Below are 6,850 nucleotides of genomic sequence, written 5' to 3'. Positions count from 1 at the left end.
TAGATCTGGCAGTCCTAGAACTCACTCTGTGAACCAGGCTGGCCTCGAGATCTGCTGCCTCTGCCCCAGAGTGCTGAGATTAAAGGTGTGTGCCACCACCCACCTCATTTTGTTTTTTAATGAAAAACATGACTTATGCAAATATAAAATAAACATGGATTGGGGATACAGTACGGCAGAAGAACACTTGCCTAGTATGATAAAGTCCTGTGCTTAATCCCTGGCATCCTCAGCTTCATAGCTAGTTCCAGGCCAGCACGCACTCCATGAGACCCTGTCCCAAAGAAATTAAAAAAATAAAGGTGGGATCAAAGATGATTTAACCAGTAAATGTAGAAGCCAGCAAGTTGGTGAAGTAGGTGCTAACAGCATGTGAAGGGTTGGGGTTTTTGTTTGTTTGTTTTTGCAACCACCTAGAAGAGGGAAACAGGCATGTTGACAGACAATGGGACTGGCAGCTAATGTGGCTAGGCGTGGAGTTCTTAATTATTCGGATGTTCATCCTTTAATCTGATGCAGAGGGTTTAGCCCCTTAGGAAATGAAATGCCAAGGCTGTAAGCACAACCACACAAAAGAGGCTCCTTACCTGAAGCAAATAAGGAAAGCACCCGGGATCATTCTCAAGACAGTATTCTCCCCAAGGAAATAAAGGGGCTTTTCATTAGGGTAAATTATGCATCTTTATACAGGAAAGGCTCATTACATGTTGAAGTGAGCACAGCCTTGCACATGCCCAGTTCACTTCTCTCTTCTCTCACTTTCTCTTACCTGCTCTTTCCTGCCTGTCCCCTTTTTTCCATAGACCCTTCTTTATGTCACACACACACACACACACACACACACACACACACACACACACATGCATATACACACTCTTTATATGTTACTTGTTCATGTGTGTACATGCCCATTCATGAATGGTTAATGTAGAGTCACAGGGCAACTGTATTAGTTATTTTCTATTGCTATGATCCAAGACTTTTTTTTTGGAGGGGGGGGGTAGTTTTATGTCAACTTGACACAAGCTAGAGTCATCAGAGAGGAGGGAGCCTTAACTGAGAAGATGCCTCCATAAGAGTGGGTGTGGTGAGCCTGTAGAGCATTTTCTTAATTAGTGACTGATGGGAAAGGGTCCAGGCCATTGTGGGCAGTGCCACCCTGAAGCTAGTGGTCCTGGGTGTTATAAAAAAGCAGGCTGAGCCAGCCAGTAGAAGCAAGCCATTAAGCAGCACCCCTCCATGGCCTCTGCATTAGCTCCTGCCTCCAGGATCCTGCCCTCACTGCTTTTGATGATGAACTGTTATATGGAACTTGAGTGAAATAAACCCTTTCCTCCCCGGTTGCTTTTCGTCATAGCAGTTAAAAACCCCAAGATAGGGCTGGAGGGATGGCTCAGAGGTTAAGAGCACCAACTGCTCTTCCAGAGGTCCTGAGTTCAATTCCCAGCAACCACATGGTGGCTCACAACCATCTGTAATGAGATCTGGTGCTCTCTTCTGTATACATAATAAATAAATCTTAATTAAAAAAAAAACCAAGATAGATGTGCATTTTCCCCTGTTATATGCTTGAATTTTCCTGAGGGCTATAGGCACATCGCATGGTAGTTTCAGTTTGTTTCTGAGGAGCCTGTATATTGATTCCCACAGTAGCTGTATATTGATTCCCACAGTAGCTGTATATTGATTCCCACAGTAGCTGTACTAATTTACATTTTCCAACTGTGTATAAGAGTTTAGCCCCTATTATCCCCCGCTCCACATCCATGCTAGCATTTATTGTTTTCTGGAATATGCCCATCGTGTCTAAGGTGAGATGGAATCTCAATATAGTTTTTCTTTTCCTCTCACACTGTAGCCCAGGCTGGCCTGGAACTTCTGATAATGTTCTTGCCTCAACTCCCCAAGTGTTGGGATTATAGGTATGAGGATCACATCAAGCTTTACAATGCAGTTTTGATTTGCATGTCTCTCTGCTGGGCAAAAAAAATAGTCAATTTTTAATGCAATTATTGGTCACTTGTACTTTTTAAAAAAGATTTATTTATTTATTTATTATGTATACAGAAGAGGGTGCCAGATCTCTACAGATGGATGTGAGCCACCATGTGGGTGCTGGGACCTCAGGACCTCAGGAAGAGCAGTTGGTGCTCTTAACCTCCAGGCCCCACTTGTACTTCTTTTGAGAACTGTTTGTTCAGTTTATTTACCCAGTAATTGACTGGATTATTTGTTTTATTGTTATTTAGTCTTGGGAGTTCGTATATTTTAGATCTCCATCCCGTCATAGGAGTTGTTTTCCCTTCTTCAGGCTATCTTTTCATCCTTTTTCCTTTGCTAGATAAAAGCTTTTTAATCTGTGTGACTCTGCTTGTCAATTCTTGTTAGTATATCCTAGGCTATTGGAGTCCTTTTCAGAAAGTCTCCATCTGGTTTGTTCTGGATGGTGGTGATACACACCTTTAATCCCAGCACTCGAGAAGCAGAAGCAGGCAGATCTGAGTCAGAGGCCAACCAAGGCTACACAGAGAAACCCTGTCTAGAAAGAGAGAGAAAAGGAAAGAAAGGAAGGAAGGAAGGAGGGAGGGAGGGAGGGAGGGAGGAAGGGAGGAAGGGAGGGAGGGAAGGAGGGAGGGAGGGAGGGAGGGAGGAAGGAAGGAAGAAGGAAGGAAGTCACTGTCTCTGTATCTGGAAGTGTTCTACCCTGTCATTTCAAAAAATTCATTTCTGAAAAAAATTTTAACTTATATGTATGTGTGTGTACATGCTTATAGGTATGTGTACATGTCTGCAATGAACACTATATGTTTAGAGTGCTCTCAGATGCCAGAAGAGGGGGCATCAAATCCCCGAGGAATTAGTTACAGACTATAGTGAACTGCCACATGGATGCTGGGAACTGAAACCTAGGTCCCCTGCAAGAGCCGCAAGCCTTCTAAACTTGCTTAGCCATCTATCTCGTCAGCCCTGTGTCCATTTCCATATAGCAAGGCACAGGGATCTTGTTTCATATGGTTGTCCAATTATCCCGACTATTGGGTGAAGAGACTGTCTTTTCTCCAAACATGCCTTTGGCAACTTTCTTGAAAATGATGTCCCATGATTTTACTTCTGGGTTCTCTATTACATTGATTTCCATGTTTTTGGTTGTTTTCATTAGAATTTGTAGACCACTTTAGGTAACAGTCATTTTCACCACATTAAATCTACAGTTTTTGAGCATGGGAGTGAAAGAGACCCCCACATATGGGGGGCTTCTTTCTGGAGCCCGGATTAGGCACAAACCACACCCAAACACCCATTTTCATAGTAATCCTTTATTCATCAGGGAAGAAGTTAAAGGGGCTGCTTTCTGACTCAGGCAGAAAAACAGCACCAAGTGACCTTGCAGGTGTCATCTTTAAGAGGAGAGGAAGAAGGGGAAGGGGACAAGGGAAAGGTGGAAGGGCATTTGTCCCAAGAGGACAAAGGACTGCTTCTGGATAGAGGGAAAACAGATGCAACACATAGGCCGATGGCTGTTTATAAACGGCCTGTTAGGATGAGGTGTTATTTTAATCGGGCATGTTAATTAGGTGAACCAAAAGGGGCTTCTGATTGCTGGACTTTGGTAGTCAGCCTCAGGAGGAGGAAGTGGCCATATAAGGGAATAGTCCTTGTGGCTAGCTTTAGGAATCCAATGGGTTTTAGGAAGGCAGTGGGGGTGTGGAGAAGGCAAGGCCTGCCAGAGCCATGCTTGCCGCACCCAAGCTGGCCAGAGTCCCTTCCGCAGATCTTTCCAACTTCTAGTGTCTTCAATTTTTTTCAGTGTTTTGACGTTTTCCTAAGATCTTCCTTTGAAGCGGCTGGTTGTTCTCCAATGCGTCTTTCTGGCATTCTTTAAAAAACTGGGTGGCTATAGATGCATGGGGTGGCATCTTGGTCTTCTGTTCAGTTCCATTGATCTACATGTTTACTTTTATGCCAGTATCAGGCTATTTTTTGTTACTATTTACTTGAGCCAGACACAAGACACCGAGTTATTGTGATCATGAGCACTTTTCTTTATAGACTCTTTATATACTCTTTAGTGCAGTGGGTCTCAACCTTCCCAATGCTGGGACCCTTTAATACAGTTCCTCATACTGTAGAGAGACCCCCACACACACCATAGAATTATTTTCATTGTTACTTCATAGCTGCAATCTTGCTATGTTATGAATTATAATATAAATATCTGATATGCAGGATATCTGATATGCAAGCCCCAGCAAAGGGTTGCAAAACATGGGTTGAGAACCACTGCTTTAGAGCAAGGAAAGCTGGCTGTCAACCCAATGATTTATGGGGTTGATTCCTCTCTAAATACCTCACTCTATGTCTGATCCTCAATTTTCACAAAGAGTTGACTATTATTGTTCTCAGCTGTGGTGTAGTCATTGTCTGTATCGGAGTCCGTACGACCCCAGCTTTTCTGTGTCACTGTGTGTCTGTCCTCCATTCCCTCACCTTGCCACAGTCAGGTCAAAGTGCCAAGAAATGACATGACATACTCCAGCCATTGCATCCTTCATGCCTGGGCCTATGACACAAAGGGCCCTGTGGGTGCCGCTACCTTCTAAGCGCTCAGGGGCAAGGGTTCCTATCTTTTGCCTTGGGTATTTTGTTTCCGAGTCAGGGTCCCACTGCATAACCCTAGCTAGCCTAAAACTGTGTAGCCTAGGCTGCCTTGAACTGCTGTGTTCCTCCTGACTCTACCCCTGCTGGGATTATAGGCACAATGCCCAGCTATGCAACCTATCTTGAAACAAAAGAATTCTCCTGAACAAGAGGTACTGTATAGGGAGTTGAGGAAGCCCTGAGTGGATGTTTCGTTGACATGGGCACACCGATGTCAAGGACCCAAAGCCTCAGACCCAGAAGAAGGGCAAAGCTATTCCTGCACAGATAGATGTCTTAGAGGGATGGCAAAGTCTTCCTCTAGTCCAAGTGTAAATGTTCACAGTGTGTGCAGGTCCAAGAGTTCAGGAATGACTCACCAGTGTGTGCTACCTGCTTTCTCCCCCTGCGTGTTTACAGCCTGAGACTGATCCCCTGCAGAGAGAGACTACTACACAGACTAATTCCTCCCCCTCTGCTGCACTTCCTAAGTAAGCCGAGTTTCACTCTTGTGGGAGAGTCCTTGTACTCCATCAGAGCCAGCACAGCCTGCGTGACCCTGGCTTTTCTGTCACTGTGTGTCTGTCCTTCATCCCTCACTGGGCACAGTCAGGTCAAAGTGACAAGCCTCTGTGCACACAGAGGAACTGGAAAACAGCATGGCGGGTGTCATGACAATGTTGACATCTCACGGAGAAGAGACAAAAGCAAGTCATAAAACCCTTTCATCAACTCGCTCATATGATTGGAAGAATATATAGTTAATATTCTGACCTGCCCCCTGCGAAAGCAGTTAGTATTCTGACTTGCCCCTTGGTGCCGCCCTGCGTCCTGATATAAAAGCCTCATTTTAAGGAAAACCCCCTCTCCTTCTCTTCTGCTTTTTCCTCCCACAAGGTGTGCACCCTTGACCCCGCCCCTCTCTTTCTCTCCTCTCCCTCTTTCCTATCTTTCTCTTTGTCTCTCTATGATATATAATAAACCATTTCCAAACAGAGGCAGAGTCTGGGTCGTAAATGACTGTCTGCCGCCATGCCCATAAGGCATGGGTTGCCCGCCAGTCTGACGCTGCTTCTGCCCAGCATGCCGCCATGTTTCCCTGCACATGCAGGATACCCTTGGAATACCTCATGCAATACATCATAACACATATAAAGTTGGTAATGGTGATAAATCATATAAATTTTATTTTCTTTATACTTCCTGGTATGTTTAAATGAATTATTTTTAGAATAAGAAAAAATTTCTAACATTAAAGTACATGGAGCATGTTGTCTCTGCCAATTTTACTTGTGATGAGATTAATATCTGGAATACATAAAGAACTTTTTAAATCAAATACCAACATCCCCAAAAGGGTGATCAATGAGCAAATAAACTGAACAGGCAGTTCTCAAAAATAATTACAAATGGTTGTATTAACACTTAATTTAAAAAATTACTAATGGCCAATAAGTACATGAAAAACACTGTTCAACATCCTTAACCATCAGAGAAATACAAATCAAAACTCTGTTGAGATTTCATTTCACCCAGTCAGAAAGGCTATCATTAAGAAAACAAACAAATGCCATTGAAAATATGGGGGAAGAGGAACACACACTGTTGGCGGGATGCAGTTAGCGCAGTCACTATGGAAGTAAGTATGGAGTTTCCTCAGAACTAGAACTAGAACCACCGATGGCCTAACTATACTCCTCCTGGGAAGACACCTGGAGGGATCTACACACACAGCAGAGAGACCTGCATATCTATGCGAATTACAGCATAGTCAGTCACCACAGCCGGATTCTGAACTAGCCTACCAGACCATCAGTTGATGGATAATGTAGCACATATACACAAGGCATTTCACTCATCTATAAAGAGTGCAACTGTGTCATCATCAGCAGGAAAATGGATGGAATAGGAGACCATGTTAGGCAAAATAAGCCAAGCTCAGAAAGACAAGTACCAAAGCTGGGTATGGTGGCACACACTTGTAATCCCAATACTCATAAAGGCAGGAGGAGAATTGTCGCAAATTCAAGGCCAGCCCGGGCTATCAAACCAAAACTATAGAGCTTCAAGGGTTGGAGAGATGGCTCAGTGATTAAAAGCTGTTATAGAGAACACAGGTTGGTTCCCAGCACCCACATCAGGAGGCTCAGAACAGCCTGCAACTCCAGCTCCAAAGGGATCCGACCTCTCTGGCCTCTGAGGACATCTACAC

This window comes from Onychomys torridus, chromosome 23 (genome assembly GCF_903995425.1).
Source record: "Onychomys torridus chromosome 23, mOncTor1.1, whole genome shotgun sequence".
NCBI classification, from domain to species: Eukaryota; Metazoa; Chordata; class Mammalia; order Rodentia; family Cricetidae; genus Onychomys; species Onychomys torridus.
This window is presented reverse-complemented; position numbering follows the sequence as displayed.